Source organism: Alligator mississippiensis, chromosome 2 (assembly GCF_030867095.1).
Source record: "Alligator mississippiensis isolate rAllMis1 chromosome 2, rAllMis1, whole genome shotgun sequence".
Taxonomy (NCBI): domain Eukaryota; kingdom Metazoa; phylum Chordata; order Crocodylia; family Alligatoridae; genus Alligator; species Alligator mississippiensis.
Genome location: NC_081825.1, coordinates 67,551,523 through 67,574,026, shown reverse-complemented (window position 1 = coordinate 67,574,026; position 22,504 = coordinate 67,551,523). Strand labels below are relative to the sequence as shown.

The following is a 22,504-nucleotide window of genomic DNA, read 5'->3' as shown; positions in this document are numbered from 1 at the left end:
ATAGAATATATATAATTATTGGGGGGTCATTTTATCTCCAAGGTTGTCTTATATTTAAGTAAATACAGTATGTCCTTAACAGACATGGATAACATGGTACTGCTTGACTCCACATGTAATTTTGCTATATCTGAAGGTAAAATAGAATAGAGACAAAGTGGAAGAAAATTGATTCCTGAAAAGTGGGGGGAAAAAAGGGAGATGAGTCAAAGGTGAAAAGGTATGAATTATTCACAAACCATTCAGTAAATATATCCACTTACTTTTGATAGACCAAATATTACACAATATAATTTCTTAGATATGTTATTATTTCATTTGTGAAATCAATAATAGCAGCTGTTACATATTACTGATTAAAACACCACAAGCTGAAGGTCCCTTAATGATGTTAAATTAAGTACAAATGTCAATAGCGATATGCCAGATAACAATAAGACTTGACAGTAGTAATGTATCATGCTTTGAATCCACCATGAAGTAAAGTTTAAAAAAATTAAATATTGGCATCAAAAAGCAAAAATATATTAAATTAAATAATGCTTAAAATTGTGAAAATAAATTCCTTTACTGAAATTTTCTGCAACTGACTTTTTTTCAGAATGTCTGTTTCACTGGACTTTTTTTTTAAATCATTCCTTTTCAAATAAAGCAAACTTAAGAATAATGAAATCTACAACATTCCAGGTTTGGTCTTACTCTAATGGGAAGGCAAGTGCTAATGTATAGAAGAGAAAATTGTCATGAAATATTATTTTAATATCACCTAAAGTGTCTTTTTCTTGTTTAATTTATTGTTAAAATAAACACATATGTATATGTAAAATAAATTGACTTGAGGTTTGTAGACCACCTTAAACACCACATAAGAATTTTAGTTTCACATTGTAATTAATGAAAATTTTGTCAGAGTAAAGGCTGATTAAAACTTAAGTAGAAAAAGCTGGGTATAATCCAGTGATTTTAGGTATGCTGTTTTCTTTATGATTAAGCTAACTTCACTTTTCAATACCTGAATTCAGGCAAGCACCATCTTGTGCATTGCTTAAAGGCAAATGTAAGTTTCCTGGCTGCAATATCCGACCTGGAGGCTGCCACAAAACAGGAACTTTCAACAAGTTAAGGCACAATAGTGTATGCAGGTGATTTGCATTCAAGCTACTAAGCCTGAGGGCAGAACAAAAAGGAAAATATATTTTTTCCCTGACGAGCAATGAAGTAGATGAGTCATGTATAAAAGCATTAGGAACAGCTCACAAAAATGAATGTATTTCAAGTATATGGTGCTTTACATGCTTGTGAATTGCCCAGCAACTAGGCATTTTTTTTTATCACTTTGTTCAGTATCCAAAATTATTCACAAAATGTTTTGTGCAAATATATCGCAACTGGTAGATTGCTTGCAAGCTGGACCCTGGGAGTCTTCCTGCAAGTATTTGATATTTTGTATTTGTGACATTGGCATTTTAATTTTCCCTGAGAGTGCTTTTGATTAACTTTTTTTACTTTAGCTTGAAAAAGGGTTATGTTTAACCAGAAAATGAATTTCATTTAATGAAAAACTGAAGCTCAATTAGAGTTCCAGAATTTGTCAAAATGAATTTCTTTGTCCTTATACTTTCCAATTACAGTACCATGGACCATAGAAGAAAATGTGTTCAATCTAGATTGAAAGGAAAAGAACCATCTACTAAATCAAATATCACTTTCTCTAACATAAATTTTATTGTAATTTACAGAGGGGCACATCTACATGAGACACTTTACTGTGCAGTAGCATAGTTTACTGTGCAGTAAGTGCATGCATCTACACATACACATGCTTACTGCACGGTAAAAATCACTACTCATGAGTCAATTTGCTCCCTGCATAAGCAAGTAGAAAATTTACTCATGAATAGTTACTGTGCAGTAACACATGTATAGATGCCAACTGGGAGCAAATTTGATTCTGGGACCTGGGCTGGGAGCCTCTCCTATCCCAGGACGTGCTGGGCTGCGTCTATGGAAGCCATAGCCTTAGGCCCTTAAAAGCCTGCAGGCATTTTGAGCCCTGGGGCACATGCAGGCAGCTTAAGGCCACTCCAGGCCCCTATGTCCCCCTAATCAGGCTGAAGAACAGCTGTGCTGACCTGCCTGCACCCTGGTGCTGCTGTCTAGTACTGTGGTGCCATGCAGCTGCCAGGTACACACTGTCCAGGCCTAAAAGCTGCTGCAGGCTTCTGTCAGGCCTGTCATCACAAAGGCCCAGCTGCAGACAGCCTGCAGGCATTGCCTCACCATGTGGCTCCCAGTCCCATGCCGTGTCCTTGTGCTGGGTGCTGCAGGCAGTTGCTCAGGCCTAGCAGCACAGCGGTAGCTGTGCAGAAGCCCAGAGAACTGGCACGGGAGCCCAATGGTATTGTCCTTGCCCAAAACCATGCCCACCACCTGGGGCCCCAACTGGTTGCAGGAGGACACTGGTGCCCTCATGCCATTGTGGGGTGAGGTGAAGTGCAGCACCAGTTCGAGTGGGGTGGGCACTCCAATGCTCAGGTTTATGAGCGGATGTCAGGCCAGGTGCAGGAATGCAAGCACAACTGGTCAGCACAGCATTGCCACATAAAGGTCAAGACCTTGTGGGCGCAGTGGGTCATCATGACCAACCACAATAGTAGGTTGGGGGGTGCCTGCAAGTCCATGCCTTTATGCGGCAACTGCAAGTGATCTTCGTGCCCTGGGACCGAGGCTGCAGTTGTGTACAGCAGCACGGGAGGCCTGCCTGAGGCCCCACCCCAGCCTGGCACCCATGGTGACATGTCACTGGGGGAGAGACCCTCGGGCCTCCAGCAGCTTGTACCCCAAAGCTCCCTGGCTGCAGCCTCCCAAGCAGCTTGGGGAATCTGAGCCAGCACCTGCTTCAACATTTCTGCAGCCTCAGCCCCTGCCAACCACGAGCAGCATCAGCAACTGTCTTGGGGGAGGGAGGGAGCAGGCAGGCACCCACACACTGTACACCATCATCCAAGGACACCTCCTAGAGCCACATGCTGTTGCCACCAGCCAAGACTGAGCACAGCTGCCAGTCATGCCAGCCTCACCCACATGGTAAGCTCCACATTGTGGGGAAGGCCCTTCCACAGCCCCTGGTTCCCAGCCCACAGCCCCAGCCCCACTCCCTCTCGCCCAACCCGGCTGCACTCCCTTGGGCCCAAGTTCCCCCCCCCCCAACAGTACACAGAGAGGCAGAAAACAGTGCCAAACTTTATTGAGCATCCCATACCTCCACAGCTACGTGGGCATGGGCCTCTCACATGCCAAGGAATGTGTTGATGCCGGCGATGATGTCCTCCTCAGCTGGGGGCAGAGATGTGTAGTGCAGCCACAGGTAGCCCTCCAGACAGTGGCAGAGGTTGTGGAGCAGCCTGGGCTTGCCTCTTAAATTATTGAAGTTCAGGGTCCCATGCCAGTTGTGCAGGTGTGCCTGGGGCACCATGGTGATCAGAAGCAGCAGGGTATAATGGGTTGAGCACCTCTCAGTCTCTAGTAGGGGCATGCTCAGGGTGCAGCACTGGCACAGGGAGAGGGGTGGTTGGCTTCAGGATGCCTCCCCAGAGATGCCTCCTGTGGGGAGGTGGGGGTGCAGGCAGCTCTACATCCCAGTCATTTGGGAGCTCCTTGTCCCTCAAGTCTGGGCACTGTGGGCTGGGTAGCAGCACAGGAGAGTGACTGGCCTGCAAGGTGTGGTGTAGCAGGCTCTGGAGGCATGGCAGCACGTGCTGCCAGGAGCCAGGCCTGTCTGGCCTTGGGAACAGGGCAGGAGAGGCAGGCTCCCTCAAGTTGGGATGGGCAGCTCAGTCACTGGCTGCCTGAGCCTGCCCAGCTGATTTACCATGGTCCCTGGGCACCTGTGCATGCCCGATCCCCAGTCTGAGGCCAAGCAGTACATGGCCCCTGGCACATAACACCTTATCTCAGAAATTTTGCAAACTCTCACAAACAGCCTCCTTCTCATGGCCTGCCACTGCACATAGGGAAGAGGCTGCAGTGACATCTGGGGTGCAGGATCAGGGTCACTGCCATCCACAGCTGCCCTGCAGATGTGCTGTTTCTACCAGAGGCAGACTCAGAACTGCACTGTTCTCCTGAACTGGCTAGTGATGGTGGTGGAGAACTGGCTGGCAGATGCATGGGCCTGGTGGGCAGAGAACATGGCCTGCGAGAATGCATGGGACCAGGCAGACCAGGAGTTCTGGGTACAGCTTCTGGTCCTGGAGTGTGAGAATGTCAAGGCTCTGTGGAAGCAGACCACGGTCCTGGGAAGGGCAGTACAGGCCAGGGACAATGACTATTGGGTGCTAGACACCATCCTGGTCCTGGCAGTCGCCTTTGTGCTGCCCACTGCCTGGTCCCCAACCCTAGTCCTGCCTGCCCCCTGGAAGCCACCCAACAGCAGCCCCTCCCCATGGACCTGAAAAGCGGTCCTGCACTGTCTTCATTAGCCAGGATTACCTGCCCAGGACCCACTCTGGGTCCCCACTACCCAGCACCCCCCCACCTGGGCCCAGGCTCACCACTCACTCTGGGTCCATGCGAGCACAGAGCTGGAGCTGGCTGAAGCAGGACCAGGACAGCACACCAGCCCAGCTGGCCCTGGACAGTGCCTGCCAGAGGGGGAGACACCCATGCTGGGGACCACTGACTGCCATCATTCCTGGGTGAGCCTCCCTCCCACCAGGCTTGCCACAGTGTACACACCCATGGGGGAACATCCAGAGTCTGGGGTGCTGGCCACTTGTCCCTGGGCTCTTCTCCCTAGGTGGCCCAACCCCATGGCCCCCCACAGGGTTATTTTCAGATGCTACTTGTGCAGTAGCTCATTACTACTGTGTGGTAGCATTGCCATCATGGTTCACGCCTGGCAATGCTATGGCACCGTAACAATGAGCTATGGCACAATAACTCATTGCTTCTCCACTGCAGTGTCCCATGTAGATGCACCTACTGAGTAGCATCTTACTCCACTGATTTCAGTGGGACTGTGTGTAAAGTCAGGTTCTGTTCAAAGTAAGCAGAAGTATCACTATTATTTTCATGCACTCTGTCTTCAATCCAGGGACCAATTATTTTTCGAACTATATAATTTTGCTTTTAAGTTAGAATTACTTGGATAATCAACAAAATATATAGTACCTATTCAAACAATGCCTGCTTGAGCAAATAAATTCAGTGACCTTTACATGTATGTTTCATTGCATCTCTCTGTAACAAAACAATTAACTGTTATATTTTCATCCACGTTAATCTCAACACAACATTTGAATATGATAACTAAGAGATGGTTTCCCAGTAAACAGCATAAAGCTGTAAATCATTGGAAAAGTATTGAGTCAGTTGGCTTACATATAAGTGTGAAGTTTCATATTTAGATTCTCAGGCTTTTTTATTTAAACATTTTGATTAACCATTTAAATCGCTTTGCTTCCACTCTAACATTTATTCTGAAGTTAGTACTTAAGGAGAGTCAAAAACAGAGCTCAAAGTCATTTTACAGAGACATGACAAGAGACAATCCCTAGTCCCATTGATTTCAGTAGGAGTCTTGTATCTAAATACCTTTAAAATCTGGACCTTGCAATGTAAATAGACAAGACAGACAAAAAGGGGCTAAGTACAACATATAAACAGAATAATCAATGAGATGCTAGCAGGATTTGTGTTTGTTGTACTACCACAAACTTGGACTTGTAAGAATGCAAGTGTTCTATTACATTGTTCTATTTTGTTCTGTAAAAAGAGAAGATGTTAAACCACTCAGGACTGGACTAAATTCCCATTGTCAGTTGTTAACATTGTCTAAAATGCCCAAATCTCAGAGGAACCCAAAACCTGTCCCCAAGAGCACCCACATGGTCCATGATGTAAATGGGCTGGACCCCAAAAGCATCAATGCTAATGAAGCTCTGAACTGCCAGTGAAATCACTAGAAAATCCTACTCAGAAGCACTTACATCTCCCCAGAATTCCCAGTATTTGTTCAAATGCTGCTCAAACTTTGGTATATATTCATAAAGCAAACTAATGCCTAAGAACTAGTCATTTATTCTATAGGTTTTATTTGGATGACAGTGCTTATGTTATCACAAATATCTTCAAAAATATACACTGGGTGCATGTACACATGCAATTAACTCAGAGCAATAAAGTCCGGCGCAGTTAAAACTGGAGTAAACTACTCCCTGACGTAGCATCTATATGTGTGCTAGTACAAAAAGCAATTTAAATGAGGCAGAGCAAGACTGGGCTGGCAGGGAGCATGGAGGGTCAGCCCTGGACTCTAAGTGGCAGTGTTGGCCAGCAGAGGGGCTGGTTGGGGCACGAGGGTGCTGGAAGTGCAGATCCATGTTGCTAGTGGCAGGCAGGAGTCTGGTGCCCTGCTGGCCAGATTGAATGGGCACAATTTACGCCTGTGGTCAGCATCTACACATGTGTTTAATCACAGTTAATTACTCTGCCATAAGATAGTACTGTCCCCAGCATAAATTAGTTTACTGTGACATAATACCATTCACATTTAAACGGTGACACTTTACTCCACAGCCAATTAGTCTACTCCACAGTTAAGTGCATGTGGCCACTACGAGATTTACAAAATGGAATAAAAGTTGTTCTGCATGCCAACAATAGCAGAGAGGGACACACTAAGTAAACAGGGGTTAGGATAGCTAACTAAAGTAGCTTCAGTATATTGGATACTGGATATACTGGACATACTTCAACATACTGAATATTTAAGAACACAAGTATTGCCATACTAGGTCAGAAAATTGGTCCATCTAGTGGCAGAAATCATTGCTATATATCTGCCCTGAACCAGATATCTCTAGAATGATCAATCCCCTATTCAATATCCTTCCTTCCTTCCACTGTTATTGGTTTAAAGATGCCAGAGGAAATATCTCCAACCATTCTGTTCAATAGCCATTACTAGAACTATCATCTATTAATTTATTCTTTTCTTCTTTTAACCTGGTCATACTGTCAGCCTCCAAAATGATTTAAGATCATTCATTGTTTTTCCGTACTGCATTTCCAAGCTGAACATGGCCCTAATTTTTCAGGAGATTACACACACAGAAGCTGCAGAAACCTGAAGCAACATGAAGCTTCAATGAAACAAATAGGATCTTGTGCAGCTGCAGGATTCTGACTCTTGGAGCATTTAGATCCAGCAATATAGTATGCACTTTGCTGTCCATTTCAAAGCAAGATGGCATCTATAAGAACTCTCTCTTGGATAATGATGGGTATAGTAAACAGTTGTTAATAGCCCAATAGGAATTTTAAATTGCAACAGCAGTGGATCACTACTATTGCAAGTATGTATTTTGGTGCCGGAAAAGGTAGACAATTATTTTTGTTAAAGTTACAGAAATTGATCATTTCAGGTATTTTCTTGCTTCTATGTTATTTTAAATGCTGCTTAAAGGTATGTCAACCTTTTTATGAGCCATGTGGAAGAAGACTTCTTCAATGACTGAACCATCAAACCTTGCTATACTTAAGATATATCAATGACACATTTACTATTTGTACTGAAAATCTGCAATCTGACTGATTACCATCAGAAATTCAATGATCATCCATCCTCCATCAGACTATTTCTTGAATACTCTAGCACCATCATCTCCTTTTTTAGACATGTTGATCACTATCCAGAATGGCAAAATACAGACCACTATATACAAGAAATCTATAGGCTACCATACATATCTGCACAAAACCAGCAATCACCCTAAACACAGTAAGAAAGCTGTAATATATAGCCAAGCCCTCCGATACCACTGAATTTGCACTGAGAACACCTGTGACTGGCACCTCACAAACATTAAAAGGGCTTTCACTCAACAACAATGCTCCTCCAAAGAGAGAGATCGCATTTTTCAAAGAGCCACCCAGATACTACATGAAGAATTGCTGCAGTACAGAAGGAAAACCCCCATGAATCGCACACCACTGGTTATGACATATCATCCCTCCCTGGAACCTATACAGAAAATCCTCAAACAATTGCAAGCCATACTAGAAGGCCCAATTCTTAAAGAGATCTTCCCAGAACCACCCATCCTAGCCTTTAAACAAGTACTGAACTTCGCTAACCTTGTCACCAGAAGCAAACTTACATTTTCACTACTGGCTTTTTTGTATGCAAAGCAGCCTCTGACTTCAGAGACCAACTGCAGATGCTTCCTCAGCCTGAGGAAAGGTATTTATACCTGGAAGCTTGCAAAGAAGAATTTTTTCCAATTATTTGATTTGGTCTAATAAAAGATATCAGATTTACTCAAAGAACTTTGTCTGCCTCTGTCCTTAGACCAATACAGCAACAACCTATACCCCTGAAACATTGCCCATTGCTCTCTTGCTTCCTCAATTATATTTATCCTCCCGCCCCTTCCAATGTTCCAAAGATCTCCACTGTCAACCTTCATCTTCTTAGGCCTTTCCAGTCTCCTGATCATCCCAACAGCCCTTTCTGGCACCTCTTACATTTTTATTCATCTGTCTTGAATATGAGCTACCAGAATTGTACATGCTATTCCAGATAAGTTCTCACCATTGGTTTGCATGAATACATCCTTATTTCCACTGCTACAGCAATAAAATTGCATCCCTGGCCTCTTGTGTTTCTTCCTCCCTGTCCAATAAAATATAATTCTCAAACAAATCCCATATTAACTTCAGTAAGGCTGGTGCCCTGAGCACATAGAAACAATACTACACACAATACTAGATCTGAGTTAATAATTTATAAGATTAATCTGTTTTTCTGTTCACAAATTTTCCACAACCAGATCAACATTTTCAAATAAACTTTACTGATTTGAATATTTGCTGAAAGCCACTCCAAAGGGGAGCAGAGAATGTCAATGTGAATTAATTTACAAATGAATATATATTTGCTGAATATTTTTACAGCATTTGCCTAGAATTAGTACTTAGCCTATCAAAAAAACCTATAACATACCAGAATTTAGAGATGTTAACAGACTTTGAACATCTGAGTTTACCTATAAGGTTGACTCTCTGATTCCTGAGGTCCTTTATAATGTAAAGTAATTGAAATGGAATGTGTGACAATTTAACTTAATGAAGTACTAGCAAGGAGATACTCTTATTTATGAATCTACTACTTAGAAATTGACCATTTTGTAATGTCAGCTGTACTTAGGGACAGATTCTGCAACTTAGAGCTTCTCATGGGAGATAAAACACAGCCTTATTCTCTAATGACATCAGTAGAAATTAATGGTGCCCAGAAATTTTCAGGACATATCAAACGTTTCTCAAAATCTCTCTTTTAAATATATACTTGTGCCCACATGCACTGGAAGTAAGCAACTTGGAGATTCCCCTAGGCAGGAGGTATCTTCAAATAGCTAATTAATCTGACATTAGCTTTGTGCCACCGTAGCATTTTGAGGCCGCTCCAGCATGGATACATTCGGTTGAATATTTTAGTGTACTTATAAAAACTAAAAATGATCTTTAGAAAATGGGACATAAATCTCTGCTGAGGAAAATGGCTGCAGCTCCACTAACTGCAAGATGATTTTGCTCATTTATACTAGTAGAGAATAATTTACATCATTTAAGTCTTTGTCATACTTACATAAACATATTAATGAAACATCATTGTTTAAAAACAGAAAAACTCAGCCAGTAAATAATACAGCCTTCAAAGTCAGAAATTTTGGAATGGATCACTTTGATCCTCTAAAATATAAACTTGTTAGTTTAGTTCTCTGTGGGGAATACTGTTTTAAAAACACAGCTAATAGGTAGTAGCTATATCACTTTCTGATCCAGCCTAAATGTACAAGCATTTAGCTACTGCTGTTTGCAACAGGAACTAAATTTCAACCCAATAAAAAACCTGTTCTAGCTAAAAAGTGGTAATTATTTTGAGTTTTTGGAATACTTTCAATACAGTGAAATTGCTAGTAAATAAATATTACTACAGAGAAAACCACATAGACCAAATTTCACATTGATCAAATTCCAGGATTTTGAATATTTAAAGGTCATGCTTTCCCAAATTTATTTTAAAAAGCAGTTTATTGCCAACAACGGGTGATTGTGTGCCACAAATGTACATGGCATACTTACAGAAAGCACATAAAGAATAGTTCTTTTCTTTCAAAACTTTACAAGTTCAGTTCTATTGTGTTTTTTAGAGGAGGGGGGAGTGGTTTCCTATGGAAAAGGATGTTGGAAAACAATTTCACGCTTCATTTCTCCAAGTGAGACACTGATGACTACAGCTAAGCCATTGATGAATGTACAGATACAGGAACTCACCTTTTTTTCCTGCAGTGGAGAGCTGTATCTGCTTCATAATCCGTCCTGAAATGTAGAACCTTCCATTTTCAATTACTGTGAAAAACAGCATTTGAAACAGAAGGAGCTGTAATAGTGTATCATACAAGCACACATCAAGAAAACTGAAAAATCCCTCCAAAATACATTTTTAAGAGATATCATTCATTCTACTTCTTATCTCAGTCATACTGATGTAATACTGTAGCCTATCTCCTAACTTCTGTAGAATTGCCCTAATTTCACACTGGTATAAGTGAGTTCAGAATATTTCCCATAATTCCAATGGAGGAATCACAATGTAACCATTTATATCATATTGAGTCTGAAGAGAAAAAAAATATTACAAATTCATAAAATAATGCAATCATAGAAAAGTAGAGTTGTAGGGGACTTTAAGAGGTCATCTAGTTCAAACCCCTGCTCAAAGCACCCCCAACTATATCCTGGACCATCCCCAACTAGATCCTCCCAGCCAGGGCTTGTCTAGCTGGGTTTTAAAAACCTCCAAGGATGAAGATTCCACAATTTCTCTGGGTAACATGTTCCAGTGTTTTACTACCCATCTAGTGAGAACCCCCCCCCCCCCACACACACATTTCTGAGTATCTAACTTAAACCTCCCTTGCTGCAACTTGAGACCGTTGCTCTTTGTTCTGTCATCTGCCACCACTGAGAACAGTCTAGTTCCATCCTGTTTGGAACCACCCTCCAGGTAGTTGAAGGCTGCTATTAAATCCCTTCTCAGTCTTCTCTTCTCCAGACTAAATAAGCCCAGTTCCCTCAGCCTCTTCTCATAAATCATGTGCCATTCAACATTTTCACTGCTCTCCCCTGGACTCTCTCCAATTTGTCCACATCTTTTCTGTAGCGGGGGCCCAAAACCGAACACAGTACTCTAGATGTGGCCTCACCAGTTCTGAATAATCACTTCTCTTTATCTGCTGGCAACACTCCTACCAATGCAGTCCAGTATGCCCTTAGCCTTAGCCATAATTTCTGGTTATGAAGGTGATTTTGCTTGACATATCACCCTCATGATATGTCAAGCAAAATAAATATGTTTTACCCTTTCATTTTTATTGTATTTGAAATACAGTTAAACAGTATTTTTCTCCCCCTCCCCCCCCCCCCTTTTGGTGTGTATCTTTTTCTATAATACATGCCTTCTAGATAAGGGAATGTGGTCCTTCCTAAGATCATTTCTCTGCAATTACAGTTGCTGAGGGATTGGCTGTGCCCTCATCTCTCCTGCTCATTTCTTGTGACATGTTTTTTATAGGGCACCTTTTGGATATGTTGTGTGAAAGGGTCAAAGTGAATGTTCTTGTGCGTGACAAATGGGTGCCTGTAAATGGGGACTGGACTTGATAGGCTAGGAAGCTCCTTAAACCCCTTCCACACTTATGTTCCTAAGTTCTGAAAGTTTTAGCCTTGCAGTGAATAATTCATGGTGAGTTTTTTTCATTCTGACAATTAACATGATGCCTATTCATTCCCATTAAAACAAAATGAAGAAAGTACAAGTTAAGACTACCACTTTGTCCTTAGGTGAACCCGTGTGTCCTGTACATATAATCTTGCTTTGTTTTACATTTTGTACAATGTATAAGAGGGTGAGTTAAGGATAGAGAAAACACTTTATTCCATATGCCCCTGGGGTTTTTTCCTGATTTAAATCCTTGCCATTATTTGAATGTAGCTCTTGGATGCATTAAATACGAAGTGAGAGGTAGTAGGAGAAAAACAATACCCTAGAGAATGGGAGGAAGAAAAAAAAGTAATTGAGGTGATGATGATTAATGATGATCAAATAGACAAACCAAGATGTATAGAGTAGTCAGGAGAGACAAGGAGAAGAATGTGGGAGTAGAAATTACAACAGGCAGCAGAGTAGCAGCACTTGGACAGTGACGGAGGAAAAAAACAAATTGTTATAAAGAAAATGTAGAAGAAACAGGACCTTTCTGTTCTACTCCCATCTTCTCTGAGTGCTTCTACCAGAAACTTTTTAGCTCAAATGTTGCTTTACCTACCATACTGAACTCTTAACCAGCTCTGGGAGAGTGAAATGTAGAACCTAGTTCTTCCATTTCCTGATCAACCATTGGGTAGGAGCTCTAAAACTGACTAGTTGTGGGACTAGTTGTAGTTTCTGAGATTGAAGTTTCAGGAGTTACCCTGCCTTCTGTGCATATGTGGATTCCAAGTATGCACAGAAGGGAGGGTACGCACATAAGGACACCTTGATCCTGTATAGATGATTAGATAGCACACATAGTTCATTGTCATATCTGTGAATAACATGTGATGTATCCTGTTTTATTACCTATTACATGTTGGCCTGATTAACACACAATGCCACAAAGCCAACAAGAGTTCAGCAAATTTCTCCACATAACGACTAAGCCAGAGCACTGCCCTACTGAGTGGGTATAAGCTTGCAAGCCCAGGGCTGAGTCATTAAGTGGGTATATATGCCAAAAACAGTGGTTTAGCATCTGGATACATACCATTTTGGTGAGTCATGTGAAATTGGATTTAGCTTTAAAGAAATTAGATACTCAAATATGTTCAAAATGGGTATTACATCTCTAAGTCCCTCTGAGTCATTGAAAATCCCAAGTCAAGAAAACTTCTCCCTCTTTTTGGTTTCTAGTGTTTATCAGAAAAATAAAAGCAATTTTTTAAAACAATATTCAGTGTTCTGCAGACAGGTGGCAAAGATTCATTCTAGGACCAATCTGCTACTACAGCTGCGATGAGTGCAAGGACTGCTGGAGTGCAGTCTCAGACAAACAGTGGTACTGATTAGGCTTTTTGTTTGTTTAAAAAATAAAAAGCTTATCTGTCTCAAGGCAGAACTGCCTGTATAAATCTCAGTTATGATCAATGAGCTTTAGTGTATAGATTTTTAAAAGGTGAATATCTCCCCCAGTCAGGCTTTAAAGTGCCTCATAAATTATTTATAAAATACTTGAATCCACGGCTAAGGAGTCCAAGGCTGGTATCTAGTATGGACACATGAGTTCATTCATTATACCCTCATTAAACCAAAACATTGGAATTTAATATGAGGCCCTAAACTTAGAACAGAAAGAAAACTGTGACCATAAAAGTGGTATAATTGTGATAAACTGTCCTTAAATGCCACCCACCTTAAAGGCTTGAATGTTTGAGATGAAGCTATTTATAGAATAGAACTATCCATTCTGGAGATTTGCAATTCAGTGTCTGCAAAAGTCCTTACTATTTCAGTTTTCATAATTATACAAGGATTTATTTTTCCTCCTGTTACCTGCTAGTCTTTCTTTCATATGATATCCTCTGTTCTAGGACTTCCACTTTCCTGCTCCAGCTTATATCTATTAATATACCTACTCACATTCTAAATACTGTGTGATATGCAGCCTGGGAGATCAGATCACAGGTAATGTATGCATTGACTGAGGGTTTGAAGGCAATGCAGGTAACAGGCTTGTAGAGAGAAAGAGAAAAAACCAAACTTTTCCCATAAATGCACTTGAATTTGAAAGGAAATATCAGAATTGACAAAAAACCCAAATGGCTAACTAATTTTTGTAGAGTATTTAATTTGTACAGCTTTACTAAGAACATTAAGTATTGCTAATTTTCTCATAATCTATTAGGGGGAAAAAGACATTTACTGTGTCTACGCAAGTTTATTCTGTATCTCTCACTGTATTATTTAAATGATTCTTTCTATTATTTAAATGAGTAATGGCTGGTTGGTCATTTGTCAAACTGTACTTTAATTAAATTCTCCCACTTGACATCCACAACTGTCAGGACACCTTGATCCCATATATATGATTAGATAGCACACATAATTCACTGTCATATCATCTGTGAATAACATATGTGATGTATCCTATTTTATTACTTATTACATTTTGGCCTGATTAACATACCATGCCACAAAGCCAGCAGAGTTCAGCAAATTGTCAGGCTAATTGTTAAAATATACCCAAGTTAGACATATATTTTCAACCAAACATGAGCAATACAATCAGAATTCTATTGTTAGCTCAGATATAGTGTTAAAGAAGCATTAAATTTAATTCATACAGTAAAACATGAATTTCCTCCCTCCCCGCCAACTACTAAAGGTCCTTTCCTAACATGTAGTATAATAATAAATGATTTGTTTCCTTCCTCCGTGTAGCAGTTTTAGTAATGAGAATATTACGGGCAAAAATATGGAATCATTGTTAAAATAGCTTGGGAAGATGGATTTATAAACTAGGGGTAAGAAACCATATATAGAATATGTTAAAAAATGCTTGAAGAAATGCATATAGAGACCCATATTAATGGATACAGGGTACATCTGCATGAGATATTGTGCTGCGCAGTAGACTAATCTACTGCACCGTAAAGCATCACCATCTACACAAGGACAGTGTTTACTGCACAGTAAATTAGTCTACTGTGCAGTTAGCTGGTACCTGTAATTGAGAGGAACTAGATTAACTGTGCAGTAGTTACTGCATGGTAATGCTTGTGTAGATGCTGACGGGGAACAAATTTGCTTCCAGTCAGCCACACCAGCAGGAGGCCACAGGGGACAATGGATTTCTCTGTCCATGGTCCTGGCACTCCTTACTTCCAACCTCCCCCCAGGAGCTGGGAGCTGATCAGCGCTGGAACTGGGTCACTCTCTGGCCCCCATGTCCTGGCATTGTGTAGCTTCCAGCTCCCCACAGGACTGAGGAGCTCTCTGCTTCCATGTTCAGTCAGGGGCTCACTGGCAGCTGTCCCACTTGTGGATCAGAGGGCAGGAAAATAGGCCTTATGATGAGAGGCTGAGAGGTATGGGGCTCTTCAGCCTGGAAAAGCTCAGGCTCAGGGGGGACCTGGTGGCTGCCTATAAGTATATAAGGGCTGTACACTTGTGGGACAGCTGCCAGTGAGTACCCTGTCAGGCAAGGATTCCTCACCCAGCAGAGGGCTTTCTGGGACCTATCACTTCTAGGGCAGCTGCCAGTGAGCCTCTGGCTAAGTGAGGAAGCCCCACTGGGCACTGTGTGTCTCAGTGTCACTGTGTGGCTCACTGGCATCCTTGTGTCCTGTTGTGCATGGGGCCAGTAGAACTCTGTCAGCTGCAGTGGCAGCTGTCTCCCAACCCTGTGGATATCAGGAACCCTCAAAATGTGCACAGGGTCAGGAGACAGCTGCTGCTGCAGCCAACAGAGGTCTCTTGGCCCCATGCACATCAGGACTGGCCCCCATATCCCTTGCCAGCCCCTAGGCTAGCACTCTGGAAGGGTCTGGAGCCCCCTTGGCTGCTGTAGGGGGAAGAGCAGGGCAGGAACAGCCCTGTACTGGGTTGCTCCTGGTGGAAGCAGGTTTGCTCCCAATCGGGTGCACATGTAGACATGCTCCCCTGGAAGGCTTACTACCCAATATTTTACTGTGCAGCAAGCCTATATCACATTAATAGCATATGTAGATGTGCCCAGGGAAAATTTAATAATGTTGGTAATCTTATGGCCTAAATAAATTGCCATTGACTTTAATTTGAATTTGATTAGCGCCCATATAGACATTACTGTAATTGAAATAATTAACAAAATATGAGAACAAAAATATAACTATATGTATATTATTTAACATTACATTATTTATCACTGTGACCTTTTAAAAAATAAAATCAAATGCTTGTATACTCATTGCTATCAGAGGTTATTCAATAATCTCAGTTTTGTTAAATAACAAACATTTTGTTTATGGGGTGCTATGCTTTACATTGAATGGTATACTCATCAGAGCATGCGAGAATCAAAGTTTCCAGGGTCCTGATACTAAATTTGGCATAAGCAGTCTCATGTGTTACAAGGGAAGATTTTGTCAGGCACTTCAGGTATTTAAGAATAAATCTTTGACTAAAATTCACTTTTGTCCTTGAGGTAATTTTTGGATGTCTCCTTAGTTTCTTTGTCTCATATTCTCTATAATGGAAAATATTTTTATTCACTTTTTTCATAAGTACATTTTGAAGATTTAAGAGAAATGTTTGCAAACCATTTTGAAGATAAAAAATAATGTACAAATACAAGTTGTTACTGCTCCTATGGCATGAAGTGTAGTTAGTCCATGTTTCATGCCTAGGTGATTTTCATAATTGTTCTAAAAATCTCAATCTTCCCAAGATTATTTATTTAATTTAATTTAGGCTCGATGCATTCCCCAGAATCCCTAAATCTAATCCACAGATTTTATCTCTCATTGGCTCTGTCTACAGATGACTCTGACTGCACACTAACTGGACTTTCATAGACATTATAGATTTCATAGACATTAGGGCTGGAAGGGACCTCGGAAGATCAAGTCCAGCCCCCTGCCCCAGGGGCAGGAAGTCAGCTGGGGTGTCACTGGTAGGTATTGTAAGGCTTTGGGGACCTCTTTGTGAATTCCCTGCCTCCCAGTGATGTCAGGGTGAAACCCTATAGTGACACCTAGATGGTCTGGGTGCTGCCCCTTTTTCTCGTCTGCCATGTCTTTGTTGTTATCAGTTGGGGAGGCAGTTCCCAGTTGGTGCCCGGAGGTGTCTCAACCCTGGGGTTGTCTCTGTGGGGCTCCAAACCTCCCCCTTACCCAACCTTGTTAGACCTGGTCCTGGTCACAACCAATGACCTGGTAAGAGGACTACGGGTGCTTGATCACCTGGGCGATAGCGATCATTGCCTACTGGAATTCACCATCCAGCACAGGGTGACAAAGGCCTACAGTAAGACAGCAGCCCTGGACTTCAGGAGGGTGGATTTCATTGAGCTAAGGAGACTAGTAGGGGAGGCACTGAGGTCCCAGAGGAGTGGGAAGTTGGGAGTCCAAGAAGACTGGTTGTTCCTGAAGGAGATGATCCTCCAAGCCCAAAGGGTGGCAATCCCAGCACGGATCAAAGGGGGCAAGAGTGCTCAAAAGCCCCCATTGCTCACCAAAAGCATCCAGGAACATCTCAAAGCTAAGAAGGAGACATACACCCAATGGAAGGGAGGGGCCATCACCAGGGAGGACTATACCTCCAGTGCTCGGGATTGTAGGGGGACTGTTAGGAAGGCTAAGGCAGAGATGGAACTGGGACTAGCAACCTGGATCAAGGATAACAAGAAATCCTTTTTTAAATATATAGGGGGTAAAAAGAAGGTTCTGGGTAATGTAGGGCAGAGGCAGGACACGCTTGGAAATCTGGTGGTCTCACCAGATGACAAAGCCTATTGTCATCTAATTAAATAGGCTAACCTATTTAACAATTTCTTTGCCTCCATTTTTCAGAGCAGGGACCAGGTCCCCACACCTGGATCCCTGATGCTCCCAGGGGAGGCACAGCCAGGCCCAGGGTCAGTGAGGACCTAGTCAGGGAACTTCTGGAGGGACTGGGTGTGTTCAAATCAGCAGGTCCTGACAATCTCCACCCGAGTGCTGAGGGAATTAGCAAGGGTCATTGCGGGACCCCGGCATAGCTTTACAAGCACTCGTGGTGCTCTGGCAAGGTGCCAGAGGACTGGAAAAGGGCCAACGTGGTCCCCATTTTCTAAAAAGGGAGGAAGGAGGACCCAGGAGATTATAGGCCTGTTAGTCTTACCTCAGTCCTGGGGAAGCTTTTTCAGAAAATTATCCAGGTGCACATCTGGGAGGGGCAAGCAGGGGAGTGTATGCTTAGGGGCAACCAACATGGGTTCATTAGAGGCAGGTCCTGTCAGACCAACCTGGTGGCCTTCTATGACAAGGTCACAAAATCCTTGGATGCAGGTATCGCGGTGGACATAGTCTTTCTGGACTTTAGGAAGACCTTCAACACTGTCTCTCACCCCATTCTCATTAAAAAAATAGATTGTGGTGTTGATGCCCACACAGTTGGATGGGCCGCCAATTGGCTGGAGGGCCACACCCAGACAGTGGTGGTGGATGGGTCACTTTTGACCTGGAGGGCAGGGGATCCCCCAGGGCTTGGTCCTCGGGCCTGCACTGTTCAACATCTTCATCAGCAACTTGGATGAGGGGGTGAAAAACACCTTGTTCAAATTCACGGATGACACTAAGATGTGGGGAGAAGTGGGCATGCTAGAAGGGAAGGACAGGCTGCAATTGAATCTAGACAGGTTACAGGGGTGGGCGGATGAGAATAAGATGGGATTCAATACTGACAAGTGCAGGGTACTGCACCTAGGGAGAAAGAACTAGCAGCATACCTAAAGGCTGGGGAACTCCCCTCTCATCAGCACATAGGCAGAAAAGGACCTTGGAGTCTATAATGACTCCAAAATGAACATGGGCCGCCAATGTGGGGACGCAGTCAGGAAGGCTAATTTTACCTTGTCATGCATCTGCAGATGCATCACAGGCAGGTCCAAGGAGGTGATCTTTCCCCTCTATGCGACACTGGTCAGACCACAGTTGGAGCACTGCATCTAGTTCTGAGCGCCGCACTTCAGAAAGGATGTGGACAACGTGGAAAGGGTCCAGAGGAGGGCCACTCGCATGACGAGGGGTCAGCAGGGCAGGCCCTATAAGGAGAGGCTACAAGACCTGAACCTGTTCAGCCTCCACAAGAGAAGGCTGAGAGGGGATCTGGTGGCCATCTATAAACTGGCCAAGGGAGACCAGCAGGTAATGGGAAAGTCCCTGTTCCCCCGAGCACTACTGAGAGTATCAAGGAATAACGGCCATAATGACTGAGAGTAGATTTAGGCTAGACATCAGGAAGCACTACTTCACAGTCAGGGCAGCTAGGAACTGGAACCAACTTCCAAGGGAAGTGGTGCTCACTCCTACCCCGGGGGTTTTCAAAAGGAGGCTAGATAGACACCTAGCAGGGGTCATTTGACCCCAGCATTCTTTCCTGCCCATGGCAGGGGGTCGGACTTGATGATCTGCTCAGGTCCCTTCCGACCCTACCAACTATGAAACTATGAAACAGTCCTCATCAGAGCCTTGCAGTTCCCCAGCAGCATCCCACCTGATCGCTGCTGTCCAGCAGGACTCCTTGGCTCCTGCTGACCCTCAAGCCTGCCTCCTGCCTCGCTGGCCTACTGGTGGAAAGCTGCCTCCTCCTCCGGGAAGCTGGGGCTAGAGCTGGAGCCTCCCGGCTCCTGAGCCGGCATCTCCCAGCTGGCGTTTCATCTCTCTCTCCCCCACTCCCCTCCAGCTATTTCTCCGGCCACCTTTTGAGCATCTCATGCTGCTCGGAGGCCACGCCCCCAGCTCTCCCCAATACACAGGCTCAGACAGCTGCAAAACTGCAAAGCCTGCATCTGTGCCTTGTCTGTGCTCCGGCCTCTTCCCTGCTGCCACCCATCTCAGCTCCTATGGTGAGTGCCGTGGTGCTTTGGTTAGGGGTCTGGGCCATGCTGGGGAGGCTCCTGTCTCCCCTCTCACATGGGGTCACAGGATCCCAGCAAGATAAATGTCCAATTGACTCTTGAAAGAATCCAAAGTAGGTGCTTGCACCACTTCTGACAGCAGTCTGCTCCAGGTCTTGGGGGCTCGAACTGTAAAGAAGTTCTTCCTTATGTCCAGCCTGAAGTGGTCTTGGAGAAGTTTGTTACCATTTTACCTTGTCATCCTATGGGGTGCTCTGGTGAATAGATATTCCCCCAGATCCTGATGTACAACCCTTATATACTTATAGGCAGCCACCAGGTCCCCCCGAGCCTGAGCTTTTCCAGGCTGAAGAGTCCCGTACCTCTCAGCCTCTCATCATAAGGCCTATTTTCCTGCCCTCTGATCCTGCGTGTGGCTTTCCTCTGGACTCTCTCAAGCTTCTCCACATACTTTTTAAATTGTGGAGCCCAGAATTGGATACAATACTCCAGCTGTGGCCTCACCAAGGCCGAGTACAGTGGGATGATGATATCATGGGATTTGCTGGAGAAGCATCTATGGATGCAAGCCAGAGTTTTGTCCACTTTGCTGGCTGCAACATCACATTGGTGACTCATATTCATCTTGTGGTCAATCATGACCCCCAAGTCCCTTTCGGCTGTGGTGCTAGCACACGTAGCACAGCCAAGCCTACAAGCATGCTGCAGGTTTTTCTTCCCAAGGTGGAGTACCTTGCATTTTTCAGAGTTGACAGCCATCAGGTTTTTATCTGTCCATTTTCTGAGCCTGTCAAGGCCAGCCTGGATCACCATCCTGTCCTTGAGTGTGGATGCTTTATCCCAAAGTTTGGTGTCATCAGTGAACTTGGCCAGTCTGCTCCTGACACCAATGGCCACATCATTAATGAAGATGTTTAAAAGAATAGGCCCAAGGACGGAGCCTTTGGGACCCCAGTGGTCACAGCACACCAGAATGATTGACTTCTGTCAACTACCACTCTCTGGGTCCAATCTCAAAGCCAATTCCCCAGCCAGTGGACTGTGATGTAGCCAAGGCCACATCTGGCCAGTTTTTCTATGAGATGATCATGGGATACCAGATCAAAAGCTTTTTTAAAATCAAGATATATGACATAAATCTCTTTTCATTTGTCCAGGTAATATGTAACCTGGTCATAGAAGGAGATGAGATTGGTCAGGCAAGACCTACCCACAACAAACAGATAGAGTCAGATAGAGTTCATCCACACATATGAGGAAGCTTTGTGACCATTCAGATGTGGCCGAGTGCTCTTCCCACAAGATGTCAGGGTAGTTGAAATCTCCAATGACAACCATGCCCTGGGAGTGTGCAGCCTCAGCCAGTTCCCTGGTGAATTCCTGATGAAGCTCTTGATCCTGGCTAGGAGGTCTGTAGTAGACCCCCCACCATTGTATCCCTTGTTTCTTGTTTGCCACAGATTTTGACCCACAGAGTTTCCAATCATCTTCCGTGGGTACCAATGCCAGCTTGCAGGGACACATAGCTTTCCTTGACATAGAGAGCTACCTCCCCACCCCTTTTGTCCACACAATCTCTCCTGTACAAGGTATAGCCATCTATACCTGTGGCCCAATCATAGGTGGAGTCCCACCAGGTCTCCGTCATCCCTATGAGATCGTAATCCTTTTAGTTTATCAGGAGGACCAGTTCCTCCTGTTTGTTCCCCAGGCTCCTGGCATTGGTGTATAGGAATGTAAGTATCCCATTAGGGACCCTTGGCTTTCCTACAGATCACTCTGGTGCTGGGGCAGGGGTGGGTTCCCTTGAATGCCTTAGTCTGCTGGGTTTATAAAAACTGCCTAGTGGGCTTGCAGTGGCAGTACTCCCTCCATCCCCTGGCAGGCTCAGTTTAAAGCCTGGTCACTGAAGAGCTCATAGGTGATGCTGACTGTGCAGCAGCTAGTTACTACTGTGCAATAACATCACATCATGCTTTGTGCCATGCTACTTTACTGCACAGTAGTAATGAGCTACTGCACAGTCAGCATCTCATGTCAATGCAGCCAGCTTCTCTATTATAGGTACTAGATAAACCTGTCCTAGGCTTGAAGATTTATTGACTTTGAAATGAAACTGGTTTTGAATTGCCGAAGATCATTAATCTCTCCTGCTTATTGAACTCATTCCATTTAAGCCCATTTGGAATTTGGTTAGAGTGTAATATTTGCTAATACCAATTCTTAGTCTCTATATACAGGTATAAACTTCTCATTTTATCATAATAGTAAAAAAGTGTTTTCAGTTTTATGGACAAATGAAAGCTTAATAGTGTTGCTTAATTATTCTGCTAATAATTCAGTTCTCAAGTACAGTAAATATTTGAGATGTTGTTTATGATTAGTATGCTTTGCAGCTCCATAGATGGTAAGCAGTAGAGGTCATGTCCTCTATTGACAACATTTAAATCAGCGTAGAAGGAAGTTGTTAGTATCTGGAATTCATTAAAGCTTAGTTTCCATAGACTGTCAGATTCACACATTTTATTCAATACCTGGGCTTTATGATTACAGTTCTGTTGATTTTTCCCATAGTTCTTATATCATGACATAAAAGCAAATCAATTGTACAGTTATATCATATGCAGCAGTTTGCATACCTTATAAAGTGCTTTCATTTGTTACTGTTTTTGTATGCAGAGCACGACCATCCTTTTGCTCAGGCCTAAAATCTAACATATCCCACTGATCAGACTTTTGAAAGCTAAGCTGTTTAAGAGCCCACCTTGTATTTTCTCACCTTCCCTTCTTATTAGTTCAGC

The 22,504-nt window shown here is 43.4% G+C and overlaps 1 long non-coding RNA gene across 1 annotated transcript in view; it reads right to left on the bottom strand.

Annotated features, from left to right (window-relative positions):
- The window catches only part of LOC109281598 (uncharacterized), an 89,077-nt gene that overhangs the window by 18,038 nt on the left and 48,535 nt on the right, over window positions 1-22,504 (bottom strand). Inside the window, exon 3 of the long non-coding RNA XR_009459778.1 lies at window positions 10,342-10,416. This is a non-coding gene — a long non-coding RNA (uncharacterized LOC109281598). The remainder of the gene's footprint in view (window positions 1-10,341; window positions 10,417-22,504) is intronic.